At 38.1% G+C, this 24,038-nt stretch overlaps 1 protein-coding gene across 9 annotated transcripts in view; it reads left to right on the top strand.

Moving 5' to 3' along the window:
- HERC1 (HECT and RLD domain containing E3 ubiquitin protein ligase family member 1) overlaps positions 1 to 24,038 on the top strand; it is a 184,473-nt gene that overhangs the window by 5,765 nt on the left and 154,670 nt on the right. Inside the window, exon 2 of one of the 9 annotated variants that reach the window (XM_046007752.1) lies at positions 11,522 to 11,615. The exons of the other annotated variants lie outside the window; for them this stretch is intronic. The gene's annotated coding sequence lies outside the window, so the exon portion shown is untranslated. The remainder of the gene's footprint in view (positions 1 to 11,521; positions 11,616 to 24,038) is intronic. 9 annotated transcript variants of the gene reach the window in all.

Raw genomic sequence — 24,038 nt, 5'->3', positions numbered from 1 at the left:
CTGCACAACTGTTTGCTTTTTCCTTTCTTTCTTATATGAGGAGTAGCATCTTACAGATACTCTTTTGCACTTTAATTTTTTTACTTATTGGAAATCACTGGATGTCCTGGAAATCACTCCAAATTAGTTTATTCTTCTTAAAAAAAGGCTTCCTTCTTTTTTACAGCTGTATAGCACTCCACTCTGTGGATCTATCCTAATTTATTTAACCATTCTTCTATGTATTTATGTTATTTAACATTCTTCTATGTCTCATGTAGGTAATTTCTTGTATTTTGCAGTAACTGACCTGTCCATATGTATTGTTAGAGGTATATCTTCAAGGTAGATTTCTCTAAGTGGGATTGCTGGGTCAAAAGTTGAGCATGCGGGCGCCTGGGTGGCTCAGTGGGTTAATCCTATGCCTTCAACTTAGGTCATGATCTCAGGGTCCTGGGATCAAGCCCCGCATCGGGCTCTCTGCTCAACAGGGAGCCTGCTTCCCTCTCTCTCTGCCTGCCTCTCTGCCTACTCGTGATCTCTCTCTCTCTCTCTCTCTCTGTCAAATAAATAAATAAAATCTTTAAAAAAGAAGAAAAAGTTGAGCATGCAGGAGTCCCTCTATGTCTATAGTTTCTCTTTCTGTAGTTTCACTTACTGGTGGTCAACAGTGGTCAGAGCAGATGATCCTCCTCCTAATGTAAAGTCAGAAAGAAGGTCACTGGTAGCCTAATGTTACATCGCAGTACCTAAGTCATTCACCTCATTGATGTCATCATGTAGGCATTTTATCATCTCACATCATCATAAGATTGAGAGTACAGTATAATAAAATATTTTGAGAGACCACATTCACATAACTTTTTTTTTTTTTTTTTTTTGAAGTAGGCTCCACATCCAAAGTGAGGCTTGAACTCACGACCTTGAGATGAAGAGTTTCATGCCTGAGCCAGCCAGGCACCCCCTCAGATAACTTTTATTACAGTATTAGTTGACCTTTGAACAACATGGGTTTGAACTGCCCAGGTCCACACAATACTGTAAATGTACTTTCTTTTCCTTATGATTTTCTAGTAACATTTTCTTTTCTCTAGCTTACTTTATTGTAAGAATACAATATATAATACATACCATGTCCAAAATATGTGTTAATTGACTGTTTATGTTATCAGTAAGGCTTCTGGTTAACAGTAGGCTTCAGTTTTATTTTTTTAAAAGATTTTATTTATTTATTTGACAGAGAGAGAGAGATCACAAGCAGACAGAGGCAGAGCAGAGAGAGAGGGGAAGCAGGCTCCCTGCTGAGCAGAGAGCCCGATGCGGGACTCGATCCCGGGACTCCGGGATCATGACCTGAGCCGAAGGCAGAGGCTTAACCCACTGAGCCACCCAGGCACCCCAACAGTAGGCTTTTAGTAGTTAAGTTTTTGGATAGTTAAAAGTTACGTGCAAATTTTCAACTGCATGGGGTATTGGTGCCCCCAACCCCTGCATTGTTCAAGGGTCAGTTATATTGTTGTAATTATCCAATTTTATTATTGTTGTTGTTAATCTCTTACACTGCTTAATTTATAAATTAAACCTTATTATGGGTGGGTATCTGTAGGAAAAAACAGACTATATATAGGATTTGGTATTATCAGGCATCCACTGGGGATCTTGGAACTTATCCCCTTTGGATAAGGGGGAACTACTGTATGTAGTTGGGTTAGATATTACAGAAGTATACTCATTTGCATTCCCACTGTTAATGTATGAGAATATCTATTTTTCCCATAACCTCACCAACAGAGAATGTGTTGTTATTTATATTTATTTATTTATTTGTGGGAGGTGACTGATTTTTTTAAAATGCTCCGTAGTCATTTCAGTGACCTGAACCTATTGTGTAGGGGCTCTTAATGCCTGTTCTTGGTAGGTTCTTACAGCTTGAAAATGAAATAAATTGTCCATTAATATTACACTGATAGTTGTAGGTTGTTATGTGCAGGGAAATCAATGGAATGCTTTTCTGATCTAGCCAGGATTGCTCATTGAAACTTTTTGCATTCAATAGGAGTTGCTACATTGATTCATAATACCCATGCATTGAAGTACTTCTGGAGTTTAACAAAGGACAACTGAAATTGTAAGGAGAATATTCTTTTCTCCAGAGTATGTATGATATAGTAGTTTTGGTTCACATTATATGCTAGTTATTTTCAATAGTACACACATTACATATTGAAATCATGGTATGGTAGTTATTTAACCAGTAATGGCTGTGTCTGGAACCTTTCATATTTCCATAAGAAAGAAGGTTAATCTTAAGGATGAAATGAAAGTTTACAGTTCTGGATTGGGGATAATCTTACCAGATTTTAGTGGGAACAAGATACTAAGGCAACATGAAAAACATCCCCATCTGTGCTCGCTTCAGCAGCACATATAGAAAAACATCCCCATCTTAAAAGGTAGCAAGTTCTGCCCAGGAAATTCAGGTTCTTTCCCAGAAAGAATACTCTTCCAAGTCTGGAGACACATTAATGAAAAAAACAAAGATTTCTTAAAAAATTTCATTAAGTGTAGTTGGCACATGATATTATGTTAGTTTCAGGTGTAGAGTGTAGTGATTTGATAGGTCTATATGAAAACAAAAAAATCTTGCACCAGAGGAGCTTACATTCTCATAGTTTTCTGATGAACTGGTGTTTTTAAGAAAAGATGCTGAGTGCTGATTGTGACTCGAACCAGCAGAGGTCATGTAGTTTTAAAATAAAATTGCTTTTGTTGCAATACAAACCCCAAATGACACGAGATTTTACTGGTTACAAAAGAGAAGGCCATGAAAAGTCAGAGGGTGGTAATTTACATTGTTCACCAATCTCGTTCTCATTTAATTAATTAATTAATTTATTTATTCTTTCTCATTTTAAAGGATTCTTAGTAGTAGTAGTAGTAGTAGTAGTAGTAGTAGTAGTAGAATAGAGTAATAGTAAAGTCTTTTTTCTCAGCTGGGGTTCCATGAAAGAACTAAATGCCCTAGGACATTTGGACAATCACACTATATAAAGAATTAAGTTCTCTCCAGTGCACCTAGAATGGCACTAGGTATGTACCATCCTTGGGAGAATTGAGAAGATACTCACTCCAGTATTCAAGTTCTCTGGTCTAGATGATGAACTTCAGTTGAGAAAGTCATTGTAGTCGGATCCATTTGTTTTTTTCCTAACTCTCCCACTTGCTAGCAGAGGGATGTTGGACAAGTCTTAGTCTCTTAGCTTCTTGACCTGTAAAAATGAGAATAATAATAGTTGCTACATCATAGGCCTGATGTGAGAATTAAACAAATCTTTCCAATCTACCTTTATCCATTTCTGTGGCTTTAAAAACTCTCTTTGCTGGTTGACTTCCACATTTATGTCTTCAGCTCAGACCCCCTCCCTGAGGTCCAGTGTTATAGTTCATCTGCTTATTTCATATTTCATTGACTAATAGGCATCTCAAACTGAATTTGTACAATAAAGAAGGTGTGATTTCTGCCCTCACTATTTCCCTGAGTCAGCTGTTAGTAATGGCTGGACCATTTCACTAGGCAGTCGGGCCAAAAGCCTAGGTGTCAGTTGTGATTTTTCTCATTTCTTTACCCTATAACAAGCCCATGAGCAAAACCTCTTGACTTTATCTTTTGACTATCTTTCTAATCTGATCATATATTGTGGTTGTCTCGACCTTATAACTTTGGTCTAAACTACCATTATCTCCTACTTAGGTAATTACAGTGGTGTCTTTAACTGGTTTTCCTCCTTTCTCATTTGGTCTCAGACAGTCTATTCTCCACTTGTAGCTAGAATGATCTTTTTAACTGTCAGTCAGATAGACCACTCCTCTGTTTAATACTTTACAATGATTTCCTTCTACAATTAAAGTAACAACCGAATTCCTGGTGTTGGCTTACAAGGCACTACATGATGTATTTAATCCCGGCCTATCTCTCTGTTCATTCCTTTCCTGCTACACTGAACTCCTTATGATTCTTTGGTCACAACAGGAACATTTCCAGGGCTTGGTATTCTTGCTCAGCTTATAGTGCTCTTCCTTCAGGTCTTTGCACTGTTTCCTCCCTCACATCATTCAAGTGTTCTTAAAGAAGAGTTCTCAGAGTTTACCTCTTCAGAGAAATTGTCAGTCATCACACTATAAAAATTAGTGATCATCTTCCCTCTGCTCTCCTTGTCTCTTTTGTTTTATTTATTTTTTTTTTTTTTGCATTCGTGCTTCCTAAAATTTAATGACTTGTCTACTTGTTTATTATTTGTCTTCCTCACTAGAATGTAAACTCCACGAGAGCTTGAACCTATATGTTTTAATCATTCCAGTGGTTCTAAAAGTCCCTGGTACATAGTAAGCTAGGAATGCAGCTCTAGGAACTTGACCATGGAGTAAAATTGTCTCTATATTAGATTAAATAATTCTACCTTTGTAATGTTTTGTGCCAAATGGAGAAATTTTTTTTTTAAAAAAGATTGATTTATTTATTTTAGAGAGAGAGAATGAACACAGACCGGGGGAATGGGGGATGGGGGAGTAGGTAGGAAGAGAGGAAGAGAGAGGATCCCAAGCAGGTTCCACGTCCAGCACAGAGCTGGATGTGGGGCTTGTTCTCACGATCCTGAGATCATGACCTGAGACAAAATCAGAGTCTGGTGTTGGATTGACTGAGCCACCCAGGCGTCCCTGAAGGAGAACTGTTAATCAGTTAAACAGCATGAATTTTTTTGCATTGGTTTCTCACATATGAAATGTTAAGATTTAGAATTTATAACATTGTCAAGGGCATGTAATTGTGCATAGGCTGTGCTAAGTAATATATAAAAAATTAACTTGGAGTTCAGCTCTTGTGGTTCTTGCAGTGTTTGCTTGTTCTCTAAATATAATGGTAGTGATGTTAATAGAATAGTAATATTTTCTGTTACTCTGGCAAGCTATTTGTTCTCACTTTAAGCTCTTGATTTAAAGTCTATGGATTTTGATTTTGGGGATATACATTGTTGTTGTCCAAGTGTTTTGTTTTGTTTTGTTTTTTCCTTAAATAGACTATAAAGTCAGAAAGAAGGTCTGAAAGAAGTCAGAAAGAAGGACTATAGCAGCATTTTTAGAAGCTCTTTTAAGTTTTGCCATGTTTTAAGACCTTTTGTGGTGTTAGTCACTATACTGTAAAATTGTTGGTTCAAGGGCAATGGGCAGTTTTATGTGATACAATTCAAGTAAGCAGCTTTGCTGCTAGTATTAGAAATATTGGATAACCTAATCTAGAACTAGAAAGATTATATTGTCTATGTGTTAATATAATTGAAAAGCAGAAGTGTCTTTTATAGAAGATATCGTTGAATTTTCTTATACAACCAAGTATCCAATCATATGTAATGAAATATGGTCATAGTTTCTGTTTTCTCAACATTGTTCATTCTTTTAAAAAGAAGAAATGGGGGCGCTTGGGTGGCTCAGTGGGTTAAAGCCTCTGCCTTTGGCTCAGGTCATGATCTCAGGGTCCTGGGATCCATCCTGCATAGGGCGCTCTGCCCCGCAGGGAGCCTGCTTCCTCCTCTCTCTCTCCCTGCCTCTCTGCCTAGTTGTGATTTCTCTCTGTCAAATAAATAAAGAATATTTAAAAAGAAGAAATGATGGAGAATGATGGAGAGATTTATGTAATTTAGTGAAGGTGGTGTGGTGGAGTAGACAGATGTACGTATAAAGGAATAATACTGGGTAACATTTATTGAATGTTTACTGTGCACCAGGTATTATTCTAAGTACTTTTTTCTGTTATTTATTTATTTATTGAATTAATTAACATGTAATGTATTATTGGTTTCAGAAGTAGAGCTCATTGATTTATCAGTCTTTTTCTTTTTTTATGACTCATCATTCTTATGTAACACTCAGTACTCATTACATTATGTGCCCTCCTTAATGTCCATCACCCGGTTACCCCATACCCCACCCCCTTCCCTCCAGCAACCCTCAGTTTGTTTCCTATGATTAAGAGTTTCTTACGGTTTATATTCCTCTCTGATTTTGTAGTTTTATTTTTCCTCTCTTCCCCTATGATCCTCTGTTTTGTTTCTTAAATTCCACATATGAGTGAGATCATATGATAATCATCTTTCTCCGAAAGTACTTGTATCTGTTATTTAAACCACAGTTAAATATGGTTGAATTGTTAATTATTTAAACCACATTTTGGGGCACCTGGGTGGCTCAGTGGGTTAAGCCTCTGCCTTCAGCTAGGTCATGATCTCAGGGTCCTGGGATGGAGCCCCACATAGGGCTTTCTGCTCAGCAGGGAGCCTGCTTTCCTCTCTCTCTCTCTCTGCCTGCCTCTCTGCCTACTTGTGATTTCTCTCTCCGTCAAATAAATAAATAAAATCTTAAAAAAACAAACAAACCCTATAGTCTTAGAGCTAAACAGAACTTCAAAAAAAAAAAAAAAGCCACATTTAACCTGTTTATTTTGCAGAGAAGGAAATTGAAGTACAGAGAGGTTAAGTAGCCCAAGATCGCAGCTAGCAGGTGGTGGGAACGGGAATTAGAATTCTGTAACAAAGGGAGGTGTTGGCAGAAACTGTTGGGGGCAGAGTATGGAAATGGCAAACCTCAGTGTAATGGTTTTGGCTGATCTAAAATTCTGTCCCACTGAGGTACCTGGGTGGCTCAGTCCATTGAGCATCAGACTCTTTGATTTCATCTCAGGTCATGATCTCAGGGTCATGAGATGGAACCCTGTTGGGGCTCTGCATTCAGCAGAGAATCTGCTTAAGATTTTCTCTCTTTCCCCCCCTCTCCCTCCCTCCCTCCCTCCCTGCCTTCTTCCCTCTGCCTGTCCCCCTGCTCAACTGTGTGCACATGCTCTCTCTCTCAAATAAATAAATCTTTAAGAAAAATAAAATCCTATCCAACTAATATTTGGGCAAGACCATTCTACATAGGTGTTGAGGAACTCATCGTGACAGACCGAGTTTAGGTGCCACATGTTGCTTTGAATTCTTTTTTTTTTTTAATATTTTATTTATTTATTTGACACAGAGAGAGGTCACAAGTAGGCAGAGAGGCAGGCAGAGAGAGAGGGAGAAACAGGCTCCCCACTGAGCAGAGAGCCCGATGCGGGGCTCGATCCCAGGACCCTGAGACCATGACCTGAGCCGAAGGCAGAGGTTTAAACCACCGAGCCACCCAGGCGCCCCGTTGCTTTGAATTCTTAAAGAATGTTTCTAGTTCAAGGGGCACCTGGGTGGCTCAGTAGGTTAACCCCCTGCCTTGGGCTCAGGTCGTGATCCCAGGGTCCTGGGATCGAGCCCGAAATTGGGCTCTCTGCTTGTTGGGGATCCTGCTTCTCCCCCTCTCCCCCCCCCCCCGCCTGCTTCTCTGCATACTTGTGATCTCTGTCTGTCAAATAAATTAAAAAAAAAAAAATCTTAAAAAAAAAAAAGAATGTTTCTAGTTCTGTTCTGCCCAAGAGGGGAAATAGATGTTAGAAGAGAACAATAATTGTTATAAGGATTGGATATTGCCATAGGAAGGTAAATATTAGTAAATCTTTATGCCCTGGAATATGAAATTTTTCTTGATAGACCTTGAAACTTAATGATATTAAGGAACAGGTTTAGTCTGTAAATTGTCTAGAGTACAATCAGGTAGGGAAATAGTAATGACTTATATTTGTGTGTGTGTACATGTGTCTACACACATATATATTTGTGTAGTGTATATGGCTTCTAGTTTGCAAAGTATGTTGGTAACCATTTTCTCAGTTGATCTTCATAATACCTCTGTGAGAGAGACAGGGTAGATATTCTGATATTTGATAAGCTTCCACAGAGGAGAGAGGTAGCTTGGAGGAATGAGCCTTTGAATAACCTCTAACCTCTAATTGTTAGACCTACTTTTATTAGGTTCTCTAGTCATAAAGGAAGTTGCTATTTCTTTGCAAAACTGTCAGTGTGTGTGTGTGAGTGGTGGACTTCCGCTTTTTTTTTTTTTTATAGGTTTTGTTTATTTGAGAGAGAGCACAAGTGAATGGGATGGGGTGGGGAGAGGGAGAAGCAGACTCGCCGCTGAGCATGGAGCCCTACGTAGAGCTCAATCCCAGGATCCTGGGATTGTGACCTGAGTTGAAGGCAGCTGCTGTCTCGGCCATCCAGGTGCCCCTGGGCTTTTGCATTGTATGGTGTTACTGGGCTTGAGCTCTTAAATAGGTGATTGGAAATTGCTTAATCTGGAAGCAGAAGATAACTTGGCATGATGAATGGGCAAAGGCGGCCTGTTGTAATTGGCATGTTCTTAATGTTATAAGAAAAATAACCTGAAAGCCTAGCTGTTTTTAAGAAATGTAATTTAGATTAAAGTTATAATTCTAATTGCAACCCTGTTGTAATGTTTTTTAAACTAATGTTTTAATGAAAACCTTCTACCACTTAAGACTGCAGTAATGTTGATGCTTTTTTTTGATTGTATTGTAGATTAGGATAGAGGTGGAGTGCTTTACTTTTTTAGAGGTAAAAAAAAAGTTTGGTAGCTTCTGAAAAGGCTGATGTGAATGTATAGCAGTAGTGAAATGCTGATAAAAGTTCAGTAGGTCTCCTGTTTCCCTTGTTTATTTTGGAAATAGTTTGAATTGTTTTGGTTAACTTAAATTGGTCTGAGATATTAAGAGGGACTTTTCAGAACTCTTAAAGGTACACTGTGAAAGAGAATAAAGTGAGATGCAAATTCACAGAATCAGTTCACTTTAAAGTAGTTGATGAGTGATAGAATGTGACTCTGATCTACAAAAATCTAAGGAATTGCTGAATATTTTGTATTCTTAAATTCTTTTATCTCTCAGTTCTCTGTTATCTTCTTTTTCCCTGGTGCTCTCTTATAACTGCCTCCTTATCACCACCCCCTCCCTCTTGGTGTGCCATCTGTTGGTTTGGCTCTTTATTTCAGAGTAGGAAGGTAGGAAAGGGTTTTCGTACACAACATAAAACTAGTTCTTTTGGAGCTCAGTGAACTGGTGCACTTATGCAATAAGTCTGCTAATGATAAATTCCAGAAGTACCATAGGCCACTAGGACTAGAAAGATAGTGATGACTCTGCAATATTGTCTGCAAATTTTTTGTGACTGTTGCTTTATTTAATAAATAAAAACTAAAGTATACTGAAACACTGTATTTTTTTCATGGCCATAAATTGGTTAGCTAGAAACAGGCTTGCAAAGAATGGTTATTATTGAAGAGTTGAGTGTTAGTGAAATTCATGTCAAATGACTTCTTCTGGTTCTTTATAAATATAATTTGATCATGGAAAATTTATGTTCACTTATGCCTGACTGTGTATTAGTCTGTTGTGGGAATATGTAGACACTATTTGCAGTCCTAGGCAGGTAATTCAATTCCCAGACAGCATTAAAAAAAAACCACCTTTTTGTTACAAAGTATTTTAAACATGTTAATATAAAACAGAAAGAATAGTATAAAGAGCTTCCATGTCCTCATAACTGAGCTTCAGGAATTATAGGCAGTTTTGTTTCCTCTGTACTTCTATTCACTACCACTCCACCCCCAATCCTTGGACTCTCTTGAACCAATTCCTAAGCATAGACATATTTTTAATTTGTAAATTTCAGATATTTCAGTTTGGATTTCTAAGACTCTCTCTCTTTTCATAAAATAAGCCAAATACCATTATTATACCCAAATAAATTTATAGCACGTTTCTAATATCACCAAAAATGTAATCAGGTTTCATATTTTTCTGGTAATTTTATTTTATTTTTTAAAGATTTTATTTATTTATTTGACAGACAGAGATCACAAGTAAGTAGAGAGGCAGGCAGAGAGAGAGGAAGAAGCAGGCTTCCCGCTGAGCTGAGAGCCTGATGCCAGGGCTTGATCCCAGGGCTCTGGGATCATGACCTGAGTGGAAGGCAGAGGCCTTAACCCATTGAGCCACCCAGGCGCCCCTTTCTGGTTATTTTACATAAATACTTGTATGTGTGTTTTTATATATGTGTGTGTATATTTATTTCTTTTTCTTCTTTAAAGTTTTTTGTTAAAAGAGGCTCTCTTTGCTCTGGTAAGTTTCCCATGGTCTCATTTTGCTGATTGCATTTCTGTAATGTCATTTAATATGTTATTTTGTCTGCTGATTTCCTATAAATTGATAGATTTGTCAGAGTTTTGTTTTTACTGTAGGAATACTTCATAGGAGTGGTTTGTGTTTCAGGAGGTACATAAGGTTTTATTATCTCTTTGGATGTTTGTAGCTATTGATGATCATTGTTTAGATTTATTAATTGATCAGGGATTGCAGAATAGTGAAATTCCGTTGTTTCTTTTTCATGTATTAGTGGTGTTCTTTGGATAGTTTTCAGCAATGTAGATTGTTTATTTAGGGCATTGTATTTATGCTCAAACTGGTTTTGGGATGATTGACAATGTTCTGTGGTGTGACTCCTTTAAGGGGAGAGTACAAGTCTTTTTTTTTTAAAGATTTTATTTATTTATTTGACACAGAGAGATCACAAGTAGGCAGAGAGGCAGGAAGAGAGAGTGAGAGGGAAGCAGGCTCCCTTCAGAGCAGAGAGCCGGACATGGGACTCGATCCCAGGACCCTGAGATCATGACCTGAGCCGAAGGCAGCGGCTTAAACCACTGAGCCACCCAGGCGCCCAGTACAAGTCTTTATTGTTGAAAATTCAGAGACTACTTAGTGAATAATTAGACTTTGTTTAAAGGATGTTCGGCCAATAAATAAATTAACATGGCATCGTGAGTAATATCTTATGACTTACCATGTGTAGCTAGCTAGCCATTGATGTCTTTCTTTTTAGAAGTCAGTGTTCATATTCAGAAATTTTCAAATAGCTTTGGGAAGGGCAGCAATCACTGGTTTCTTAAGCCAGATTTCACAGCAGGAATTTGAGAACAGACCTTGTGTTTGAAATTTTAAACATGTTTATATAACATAGTTATGTTATATGGCGCCCCAGCATTATACTTTTAGAGAAGCAGTATTAGAAAAGGATTTAAGGGGCACCTGGGTGGCTCAGTGGGTTAAAGCTTCTGCCTTCGGCTCAGGTCATGATCCCAGGGTCCTGGGATGGAGCCCCACATCGGGATCTCTGCTCAGCAGGGGGCCTCCCCCCCCCCCCCGCTTACTTGTGATCTCTGTCTGTCAAATAAATAAATAAATAAAAAGAAAAGGATTTAAGTCATGTATAACATTTACTATATGTCAGGCATGTTTTTTTACCACTATTTAACAACGTTATGCACCGATGTATTGTTGTACCTCAGTTTTACAGATGAGCAAATTGAGGCTCACAAATTCAAGGTTACATTGCAGAGTTGGTGACACAGCAGAACCTGGTTCTGAACCTAGGTAGTGTCGCTCCAGAGTCCATGTGCCTACCCACTACTCTACATTACAACATATGGCAGATCATAAAATAGAAATCAGATTAAAAGAAGATTTTAACATCTGTTTGGAGAGAACAGACATATTTTCTTTCACTTTCAGGGAATCAGAGCCATAAGAGAAGAATTGGAGAGCTGGCTCTGTCCTAGTGAAGATAGAAAACGTGGAAATCTGGAAACGATTATCCATAAAAAAGGTATACTTGCCAAAGACATAGATTAGATGTAGGTAGAAGGCTGAGCTAAGAGGACACTGTTAATACCAGAAGGGAATTGGAACTCCAGTAAGACTCCTTTACTTTAGATACGAAATATGAGTTTAGTTTGTTCATGTGCTTGTAGTTAGAGTGCACATTAGTGTATTGCATTAAAGTACTTTCACATGGATCCTTTTTTGATCCTCTAAACAACTCTGAAAGGGAGGTAGGTACTATATTTTCCACAGTAAGATGGGTTCTTGAATTTGGATTTTCTGCATTTTTTTTTTTAGTAACAAATAATATATCATTTGTTTCAGGGGTACAGGTCTGTGAATCATCAGTCTTACATAATTCATAGTGCTCACCATAGCACATACCCTCCCCAGTGTCCATCACCCAGCCACCCCATCCTTCCCCTCTACCCCCCAGCACCCTCAGTTTGTTTCTTTCTTTTTTTTTTTAAAGATTTTATTTATTTATTTGACAGAGATCACAAGTAGGCAGAGAGGCAGGCAGAGAGAGAAAGGGAAGCAGGCTTCCTGCTGAGCAGAGAGCCCAATGTGGGACTCCATCCCAGGACCCTGGAACCATGACCTGAGCCGAAGGCAGAGGCTTAACCCACTGAGCCACCCAGGCGCCACCCTGCCCCAACCAGTTTGTTTCTTGAGATGAAGAGTCTCTTAAGATTTGTCTCCCTGCCTGGTCCCATCTTGTTTCATTTTTTACTTCCTTGCCCCCAGGACCCCCCATTCCGCCTCTCAAATTCCTCATTAGATATTCTGTACTTTAAGCTAAAGTGTCCTACAGTATATTTGTGTGTGTGCACGTGTGTGTGCATATATATATACATATATGTATATACACATATATATCACATTGCCTCAGTTTTTGATGAATAAAATATATTAATTAATAGAGTGTGCTTTTGAAATGAGGATTTGGATCAGAAAGAAAGCTGCATTTTAACGAGTGGAAATAATTCTCTCCTAAGTATAAAAGTTAATATATGTAATTGTAAAAAAAATTTTTTTTTAGACAGCATAGGGAAATACAAAAGCAAAAGGTAAAAATTGTTCAACTCTGCAGATTAACCACTATTAAATTCTAATGTGTAGTTCTCCAGATTTTTTTCTACATCTAATTTATACATACAGGAAGTTTTTTTTTTGTTTTTTTTTTTTTTCAAAATTCTATACATATTGTTTTATAACTTGAAATACTGTATTCTTAAAGAGAGACTATAGATACTTGGTCTTTTGCCTCTACCATGGTAAAAGGGTATATGCAAGACGACTGGCATAAAATGGTAATATCTTGGGCAGACTGTGCTGTATAGCTATAGCACACACATACTTTAATGGCTGACCTGTTAGTAAAGGCTGGGTGAATCCCGATTGGGATTAGGTTAACTGAAGGAGGCAATTAATAGTATAAAGCTTCATTTTATTGTAGAATTGGGGGGGGGCACTTATTTTCACATTATAGTGGATCAAAAGATAAGTAACTCAGACCTTAATGTTCAGGTAAGCATTAAGAAAAATAAAGCATGGCTCTTTTGGAGCATTGTATTATATGGGCTCTTTTAGTTGTATGAGTGGGTGTGTATAAAACCATCTGATTATCTGCACTTTTGGAGTAGTAGGAAGAAGAAAGGAGTCTGTTGTGTTGTGGAATTTTTTTTTTTTACGATTTTATTTATTTATTTGACAGAGAGAGAGATCACAAGTAGGCAGAGAGGCAAGCAGAGAGAGGTGGGGTTCGGGGAAGCAGGCTCCCTGCTGAGCAGAGAGCCCGATGTGGGGCTCGATCCCAGGACCGTGGGATCATGACCTGAGCTAAAGGCAGCTGCTTAACCAACTGAGGTACCCAGGCATCCCTCATGAAAAATTTTTTTCCATTAAAAAATGTTTTAGGGGTGCCTGGATGGCTCAGTGGGTTAAAGCCTCTGCCTTCAGCTCAGGTCATGATCTCAGGGTCCTGGGATGAGCCCGGCATCAGGCTCTCTGCTCTGCAGGGAGCCTGCTTCCCCCTCCCTCTCTGCCTGCCTCTCTGCCTACTTGTGATCTCTGTCTGTCAAATAAAAAATAAAAATCTTGGAAAAATAAAATAAAAGCTCTCTGAGATAAGTTAAAACCTCTTTAAATGTTTTAAAAACTTCTTATCAAAATATAGATATACATATACAGAAGTATGTGTATAATAAGCTTACAGCTGGATTAGTTCCACAGGGATGGACTTATTTTCAAATTCTTGTATTTTCTGTCAGTCTGAGAGATTTTTAGGAGGGAAGAAGGATTGAAGATGAGGAATAAGACAAGCTTTCTTTCCATTTCCTTCTGAGTCAGGTCTTCATAGTGTGACTTCATTGTTTTGTTAATAAGTGAATTCTTAAGACATAACACATATTCGGATAGCTAAACATTTCTAAGTCAATTTTGTTATGTGGATTTTCCCTGCTGTAATTTACATCCAGTCATGTTGTAATAGAGTTTTGCCTAGATATAGGAATTCATACTGTTTTAAAACAATGAATATGTGGGTTGAAGATTTAAGAGATGGAAAGTTATGCCTTCTCTTTTCTTTTTTTTTGAACCCAAGCTATTCCCTACTTTTTAGCTTCCTTTTGTGCAGTTTGTATAAAGCACACACTGAAGTAAACTTGTCATCTTGCTGTCTCACTTTTATTTTCCTTCTAGGAAAAATAGGCAACTTAGTGTTATTATTTATGGGAGGTTTTTTTTCCTGCTTTTTGAGTAAGACTTCAAATCTAACTCTTGAATTTATAGAGATGATACCACTGTAATTGCTTAAAGGAAAATGATTTATGTAGCAAGGAATTAAAAATGAGATTTGCTTGCTACGGATACTCCTGGGAATAAATGAATTTATTACATATGCTCCATCAGGAGGGACATGGTTAATTATGGAAAAATAATACTCATTATTTAACTCTATTGTATACTTTTTTGGTAAAAGATAATCTTTTTTCTTTCTTCTTTATGTCACTGGGGCTCAGTTGTTCCTGATCAGTTCCTCCCCAGACTTTTATTTTAAAAATTTCTTAAATCTGTGGAAAAGTTGAAGAATAGTACAGTAAACACCCATGTACTTTTCACCTTGTTTCAAAAATTGTAACATTTTGCTGCAGTTGCTTTTTTCTTTTCTCTTAACACACACATACACACACACTTTGTTTTAAGTGAGAGGAGGTTATAGTCACCAAGATACTTGTTCTGCATACTTCGAGTATATGTCTCTCTCTCTTTTTTTTTACTATTTTATTTATTTGACAGAAAGAAATCACAACTAGGCAGAGAGGCAGGCAGAGAGAGAGGAGGAAGCAGGCTCCCTGCAGAGCAGAGAACCCAATGCGGGGCTCGATCCCAGGACCCTGAGATCATGACCTGAGCCGAAAGCAGAGGCTTTAACCCACTGAGCCACCCAGGCGCCCCCAAGTATATGTCTCTTAAAAATAAGGATATTCTTGGATAAGGAAGATGTGGTACATATACACAATGGAGTATTATGCCTCCATCAGAAAGGATGAATACCCAACTTTTGTAGCAACATGGACGGGACTGGAAGAGATTATGCTGAGCGAAATAAGTCAAGCAGAGAGAGTCAAGTATCATATGGTCTCACTTATTTGTGGAGCATAACAAAGAACACGGTGGACATGGGGAGATGGAGAGGAGAGGGAGTTGAGGGAAACTGGAAGGGGAGATGAACCATGAGAGACTTTGAACTCTGAAAAACAACCAGAGGGTTTTGAAGGGGCGGGGTGGGGGGTGGGAGATTGAGGAACCAGGTGGTGGGTAATAGGGAGGGCACGTATTGCATGGAGCACTGGGTGTGGTGCAAAAACAATGAACACTGTTACGCTGAAAATAAAACAAATAAAAAAAAATTATTATTAAAAAAAAAATTAAGGACATTCTTCAACACAGCTTCATACCTTTGTCTCACCTAAGGAAAATAACATGAATTCATTATCATCTGATATGAAGTATTTTTTGTAACTTTTTTTTTCCTGATCAGATGCAGTCACATTGGTATATTGCTTTTAGGTTTTATTTCTCTTTAGTCTCTTTTGATCTAGAACCTTCCTCTGCCTTTTTTTAAGTGACATTAACTTTAGTGAAGAATCTAAGCCATTTGTCTTATATAATGCCCTACAATCTGAATTAACTGATTGTTTCTTTAAGATTGTATATTCAGGTTAAACATTAATTGCATGAGCACTATATAGATGCTGTGTACTTCTATCACCTCAGGAGACACTTAATGCCATTTTTTTTCCATTTTAGGTGATGCTAATTTTTTAAAATTAACATATAATGTATTATTAGCTCCAGGGGTATAGGTCTGTAAATCGCCAGGTTTACACTTCACAGCACTCACCATAGCACATACCTTCCCCAATGTCCATAACGCAACTACCCTCTCCCTACCCCCCCTCCCCGCTCCCCCCACCGGCAACCCTCAGTTTGTTTTGTGAGATTAAGAGTCTCTTATGGTTTGTCTCCCTCTTGATCCGATCTTGTTTTATTTATTCCTTTCCTACCCTCCAACCCTCCACGTTGCCTCTCAACTTCCTTATATCAGGGAGATCATATGATAATTGTCTTTCTCTGATTAACTTATTTCACTAAGCATAATACCCTCTAGTTCCATCCACGTCGTCGCAAATGGCAAGATTTCATTTCTTTTGATGGCTGCATAGTATTCCATTGTATATATACACCACATCTTCTTTATCCATTCAGGTGATGCTAAATTTGATCACTTGTTTAATGTGGTGACTACTGCTAGATCACCTCATTGTAAATGCACATTTTTTCCCCTTTGTAACTAGTAAGTAATCTAGGGGTGGTATTTGAGATTGTTTGAAAATCATTTCTCCCACAACCTTTTCCAGTGGCATCTGTGGGACGAGTATCCTTACATGGATAATTCTTCTCTTTTTTTTTTTTTTTAAAGATTTTATTTATTTATTTGACAGAGAGAGATCACAAGTAGATAGAGAGGCAGGCAGAGAGAGAGAGAGGGAAGCAGGCTTCCTGCTGAGCAGAGAGCCCGATGCGGGACTCGATCCCAGGACCCTGAGATCATGACCTGAGCCAATGGCAGCGGCCTAACCCACTGAGCCACCCAGGCGCCCTCTTCTCTTTTTTTAATAAAAAAAATTCTTAATATATGTACATAGTAAGAAACACATGATGATAAAGGAGGTCGGGGCAAAATGCATATGTCCCATTCGTGTTCTATTTCCACTTTCCAATTTTTTCTAGAATTAACTGTTACCAGTTTCTTTGTTTCAGAAGTTCTAAACCCCTCCAGTCATGCATTCATATATATTATCTCATTTTTATCTTTTTACACAAATGGAGATACTACAGAGTGTTCTAAATCTTTTTTTTTTATTTATAGTAAAATAACACTTATCATTTAAACCATTTGTGAAGTATACAATGCACTGGTATTAAATGTGTTTATAATGTTGTGTAACCATTACTGCTGTCTATATCCAAAACTTTTTCATCATCCCCAGCAAAAACTCTGTACCCATTAAAAAATAATTCCCTCTATCTCTCCCCCACAGCCTCTTTGGTATTTTATCTGTAAATTTCCCTATCCTTGGTGCCTCATAAAGGGGGAATCATAGATTTGTTCTTGTGTCTGGCTTGTTTCACTAAATACAATGCTTTCAAGGTCTGTCTATGTAACATATATCAAAATTCCATTTCTTTTCATCACTGGGTAATATTCCATTGTATATATGTCTATATATTCCTCTGTATATCTATATATAACATGCTTTGTTTATCCATTCATGATGGACACCTGGTTGTTTCTGCCTTTGGGCTACTGTGTATAATGCTGCTGTGGACATGGGAATATGAGTATCTGTTTGAGTCCCTCCTTTTAGTTTTTTTGGATACATACTTAGGAGTGGAATTGTTTGGTCTACATCTTAATGTATTTTTAACTTAATATATCATGGTTATCATTCCAATTTAATACGTTCCTGATAATTGTAGGTCTTTCTCATTCATTTTGATGATTACCTTGATTCCCAGTGTATGTGTATAATTCATTTAACCAGTTTCTTATTTGTTAGCTTTAGGTTGTTTCCCCTTTTTGTTTTTTACCTTTTTTCTCTTTCTGCTATTCTGAACAAGGCTGCAGTGAAGGGGATATTCTTACTTTAAGCAATGTCTTATTTTTTAATTAAAACTGCAGTGTGAAAATATTGATTGAGCCTAGTCTCATTAAGTATACCTGTTCAGTATCCTTAAAATTTATCTTCTCACAAAACAGATACTTATTATTTTTTTTTTAAATTTTATTTATTTATTTGACAGACAGATCACAAGTAGGCAGAGAGGTAGGCAGAGAGAGAGGAGGAAGCAGGTTCCCCGCTGAGGAGAGAGCCGGATGCTGGGCATGATCCCAGGACCCTGAGATCATGACCTGAGCCAAAGGCAGAGGCTTTAACCCACTGAGCCACCCAGGCGCCCAAACCAGATACTTACTGCCAATGGGGGCCAAGACGAGGAAAACTGATGCCTGATGAGAGTAGAAACAATGAATGCCACACCAGTGGATAGTACCTCTGGCTGTAGAGGAAAGGGTTCTGAGGTGGGGAGGGAGCCAGGGAAATAAGGACCACTTTCTTTTTCTTCTCATTCTCTGATTTCTTTCTAATGCCTCTCATTGGCCTGACCTACCTGGAAACCGGGGTAGTTTGGACAGTGTAATCCCAGAGGTCAGCCTCAAAAGGTATAAAGCAGAGGGAAGATAGAAGGAAGGATAGAGATTAAGTTTGTGTGGGGAGACTGGGGTCAAACAGAGAATGCCTAGCTCAGAACCCATTTTATTTATTTTTTTTAAGATTTTATTTATTTATTTGGCAGCGATCACAAATAGGCAGAGAGGCAGGCAGAGAGAGAGAGAAAGAGAGACGTGGAGAAGCAGGCTCCCTGCTGAGCAGAGAGCCTGATGTGGAGCCCCATCCCAGGACCCTGAGATCATGACCTGAGCTAAAGGCAGAGGCTTAACCAGGTGCCCCTGGAACCCATGTTAAATTACTGTACATGTGCAAGCAGAGGAATGTTATACTGAAAATACTCTTGTAGGAAGATTTGGTTTAGTGGATTTTGAGGGTCTTGTTAAAAAAAATCTCTCTCCAGGCAGAGTTTCAGCTTATAACAAAAAAGTCAGAAAGCAATCTCTTATTCGATTTATCCTTATAGCCCCTCCATGGGCTATGTACTTAAAAAATTTTTTTTTGTAGCCTCATTAGATCAGAATTCATCTATTACAGAGGGTTCCTGAGTCTCTGCAACAAGAGAGGTAGGATGACAGGAGCTTAAAGGAACAAAAGAGGGACAATACAGAGTAGAGTACCAGTTTTGAAAAGCTGTAGTCTGGTGAATGGGTTAGTGTTAATGAAGACAAGTGCACAAAGAATAAGTCAGGCAGAGGGTACACATGTTGTAATATGTGTAAACAAAGTGTTAATGAGAATTGAGTGTTCCAAGGAGGAAGTGATGAAATTCTGTATTGGTGAATAAAGTGATTAAAACAGGAAAGACTTCATGGAGGAACTACTTTGAGATAGGCCTTTGAAGGAGAAATATGGGTTGTGACAGGTAAAGATTAGATAAATGAGGGTAGTCCGTTACAAGGTATAGCATGCACAAAAGCACAGAGGTGGGAATTGTTTGGCTTTTTCAAGAGAGGGATATATTTAGGGGAGTTGTGGAAGATGAAATTGTAAGGCAAACTTGGCTCCCTCTGGATGGACTTAAGCCCCCAGCAATGGCTTGTATTCAATTTCAAAGGAAATGGTAGAGCCATTGACTTCTTTATGGGCAATGATGAACTGGTTAGAACTGAGCTTTAAGGTTAATCTAGTAGAGGAGGTGGTAGATACAGTGGAATGGGGAAACTTCTTAGGAGCCCATTGCAGTTTCTCAGGACAGGTTATAAAGGCAGGGAGTATTAAAAGAGGCTGGAGAGTGAAGGAAAGGCCTTAGTCAAAGATTATAGGACCATTTTGACTCTGGGTACTTGGGTGGTGTATCAGAAGGAGCTGGTTTTATAAGGTATTGTAGGGGAGAAGGAGAGGAGCATGAGGAGTTAGGGAAGCTGGAAGAGATGGTGAAGTTAATTTTGGATATGGTGAATTGAGGGTGGGAAGCAATGACATTGTATTGAGCATCAGACATTTGAAAACAGATTGCAGAGGTGCTGGCCAGAGGCATGTATTTGGGAGTATCTGTGTAGTGATGAGTTAAGCTTTAGCACTGAACAGAAATGGTTGATGTTTAAATAAATAAATAAATAAATAAAAAAGAAAAAAGAACAAGTATTATAAAGAAAAAGAGGTTTCCGAACTTTAGGGCATTAAGTGGACAAGAGAAGGCCAGAGTATGTAAATTACTATTATTTGTCTGTTTATTCATCTGTTGATGGACATTTGAATTTCTAATTTTTGACTATTATGAATAAAGCTGCTTTGGACTTGGAGGTATATAAGTTTTTATGTGGTCATGTGTTTTCATTTTTCTGGGCAAATCCCTAAGGAGTGATATTGCTACATATATACTAAGTATGGTATGTTTAGTTTTATAATGCCAAACAGTTTTCCATTTTACATACCACCAGCAGTTTATGGGAGTTCTAGTTGCTCCACATCCTCATCCGTACTTGGTATTGTCTGTTTCTTTAAATTTAGCTACTTTAGTGTGTTTGTAAACAGTATCACTATAGTTTTAATTTGCATTTCTCTAATGACAAATGTTGAGCATCCTATTTAAGCTTATTTAGCCACTTATATAACTTTGGTGAAATGTCCAAATTTTTTGTCTATTTAAAAAAATTATGTTTTGTTGAGTTGTAAGGGTCCTTTTTATATATTCACAAGTCCTTTGTTAGTTACATGTTTTGCAAATAGCTTTTTCAGTTTGGCGTTTGCCTTTCATTTTCCTAACAGTGCTTTTTGAAGAGCAAAACTTTAATTTTGATAGAGTCTAGTGTATTGATATTTTGAGTCCTATTTAAGAAATATTTGTCTAATCCAGGGCTACTAAGATTTCTTTCCTGCATTTTCTTCTGAAGATTCTCCCCCACCCTCCACCCTCCACCCAGAGAGAATGCACATTTGTACTTGGGGAGGGGGTGCGGTACAGAGGGGGAGGGAGAGAGAATCTTAAGCAGGCTCCACGCCCAGCATGGAGCCTGATGCAGGGCTCAGTTTCAGGACCCTGGGATCATGACCCGAGCTGAAATCAAGAGTTGGTCACTTAACCCACTGAGCCACCTAGGCTTCCCTCTTCTAGAGAGTTTTATGGTTTCACCTCTTACATTTAGGTCTGTGAACCATTTTGAGTTGATTTTTGTATATGGTGTGAAATTAGGGTTGAGGTTCATTTTTTTCCTATATTTATTTCCAGTTGTTTCGGCACCCTTTGTGAGAGGTTATCCTTTCCCCATTAAACTGCCTTGGCAGTTTAGTTAAAAATTAATGGGGCCATATATGTGTGGGTCTGTTTCTGGACTTTCAGTTCTGGTCTGTTGATCTGTCTTGATGCCAATATACATGTCTTGATTACTGTAGCTTTATAATAAGCCTTAAGGTCACACACTGTAAATTCCTCAGTTTTGTTCTCTATCAAAATTGTTTTGCTCTTTTTAGTCTTTTGCATTTCTATCATGCAGATTTCTGATAAGAAAATTATTTTGTTGTTTCACCCAGTTGAAATTTAATGACTTAGTGATCTTGAGAGAGTGGCTGCAAGGAATGAATTTTATCATAGCAGCAGACTGAGAATGAACTGAGTTGGCAATTGATTGATTCAAACCTTCTGAGGTTTTTAATTTTCTAAAATTGAGAGTGATCTAGAACTTGTGAAACCACCATGTCAGTGGTAAGAAACAGCATGATTTGGTAGTGGTTAAGTGATTGGGTATCAGACTGCTCTGGTTTGAATCTTTACTCTATCAGTTACTGGCAGGGTGACCTTGGGCAAACTATATTTGGCCTCCCTGTGCCTCCATATCCTTTCCTTGCAAATCAGAATAATAAGAATACTTATTTTGGAGTTGTTCTGAGATTAAATAAGGTAATACATGTAAAGGGTTTAGCACAGTGTTCAGTGTGCTCAATGAATGTTAGTTACTATTGCTCTGTTCACCTAGAGAGTGTTAGAAAGCTTCATAATTTGATAAATTCACCTGGAGGTACTATTTAGTCTGCCCCTGTGCTCAGATCCTTCACTGTGCTTCATTTATTTCAGTTTTAGAAAGGTTGTGGTAGTGCTGTTTGGTTTCTTTTCCACTCCTTTAGTCGTTTTTTCCAGCCCCACTTTTCATTGGTGAATTGGTAATTTATGTATGTAATTAAATGTGCATTTGTGCATTGGACCATGAATGGAAAAAAGAACAATTGGCTTTTAGTGGTATAAATCATTGCTGTAAATTAAACAAAACAAAACAAGACAACAGCAGTTTTTTCTTTGCCAGCGTTTAGCTGGTTCATCAGGATTGTGAATTGGTGGTTTTTGAATACAAGCGAAAATCCATTAGTTTGATTTGATTTTGTCTGTAGTTCTTTCCTTGCTGAATAAGCAGGTCTGCTTTCTGGTTTATTTAACTAGTTCTCATTATTGATGTAGCAAAACAATTTGCCAGCAAACTCAGCAGGTCTCTTCTTTTTCTAAGTATGCTCACTTTGTAAATAGGGATAATAACAAAAAAAAAGCTTTTCCTTCTTATCAGCTGTTTAATTTTGTGCAGCTAAACACTGAAAATTTCTGTGATTTAATGAGAGCCAAAATCAGTCATCCTAATGAAGCCCTCTAGAAGGGAAGCACTTGGGGCTTGGGTGGGGAAGGCTGGATCACAGTGTACACTTAATTTTCAGTTGCAGAACTTTCCAGATGGGCTGTGTCCCTCCTGCACTTCTTTGATTAATGCTCTTGATAAATATCCTTACTGGTATCTTTCTTTTATGAATCTCTAAATTCACTAATTTAGAACTTCATGAATTTATTTAGGTACAGATGTGGCAGAGGAGTGAATGACAAGTTCAAATTTCAGCATGTTGAATTTAAGATTCCTTTGGAACATCTTAGTGGGTATATCATGTTAGCAGTGGATATTCAGGTCTGGAGCTGAGGAGAGAGAATTTGGACTATACTCATTAGCATATGAGAGGTAGGTGAAAGCCTTGGGAGTAGCTAGAATCACTCCAAAAATTATATACAGTGAGAAGAGGAGACAGAAATGGACTGAAGATGGAATTTACATGGTCTGTCTGTGGCACTTGCACACCTGGAATTTGTTCTTTTGAAGTTCTTCCATAATATATCAGCTTAGAATAAGATAATATCTGGGTTTAAGTTGGATTTTGTGTAAATAATGAACTACATAGATGCAGATTGCTCAGCACAATTCAGTAAATATTTATTGAGGCCCCTCTATGTGCTTTACCTTTGCTAAGCACTGAGGATATAAGCATCTATGCCCTCATGACATATGGACTAGTATGAGAGAACACTAACACATAAGCATACAAGTAGTATATAATTGCAAACTGAAAAATGCTGAGAAGCTAAATATTGAGTACTCTGTGAGCATTTTAAAAGAGGGACGTGGGGGCGCCTGGGTGGCTCAGTGGTTTAAGCCGCTGCCTTAGGCTCAGGTCATGATCTCAGGGTCCTGGGATCGAGTCCCGCATCGGGCTCTCTGCTCGGCAGGGAGCCTGCTTCCCTCTCACTCTCTCTGCCTGCCTCTCTGCCTACTTGTGATCTCTCTCTGTCAAATAAATAAATAAAATCTTTAAAAGAAAAAAAAGAGGGACGTGATTCTCATATGTGTGTGGTCAGGTAGCTTCCCTGAGGAAGAGGCAACAGTATATCCCTGTACTGCTATTTAAACTGAGATCTTGTGACTAGGTATTAACTGGGTGCAAGAGGGTGGGATGGAGAAGGTAGGCTCTAAGTAGAGGGAACTTTGTGTGGAAAGGTCCTGCAATAGAAAAGCAAGGAGCCTGATTCCTTCCAGAAATTAAACATCTCAGTTATAGCTTATAGAAGGAGAGCAGAGGAGAGAGGTCAGTTCTTGGCCTTTTCAACTGTGGAGAGATTTTGTTCTTTAGAGTAAAACTATTGAAAAGCAAACTGACTTTATTAACTTTTTCTTAAAAAAAAATTAAACATACATATTAGTGGAAAGAACATTTCCTAACATCCATTTCTTTCAGCAGTGTTTTGTAGTTTTCATTGTACAAGTTTCTCACCTCCTTGGTTAAGTTAATGCCTCAGTATTTTACTCTTTTTAATGCTATTATGATTGGAATTGTTTACATAATTTTGTTTTCAGATTGTTCATTATTAGTTATAGAAATGCAAC

The sequence above is a fragment of the Meles meles genome, chromosome 6, assembly GCF_922984935.1.
Source record: "Meles meles chromosome 6, mMelMel3.1 paternal haplotype, whole genome shotgun sequence".
Lineage (NCBI taxonomy): Eukaryota > Metazoa > Chordata > Mammalia > Carnivora > Mustelidae > Meles > Meles meles.
This window is presented reverse-complemented; position numbering and strand designations above follow the sequence as displayed.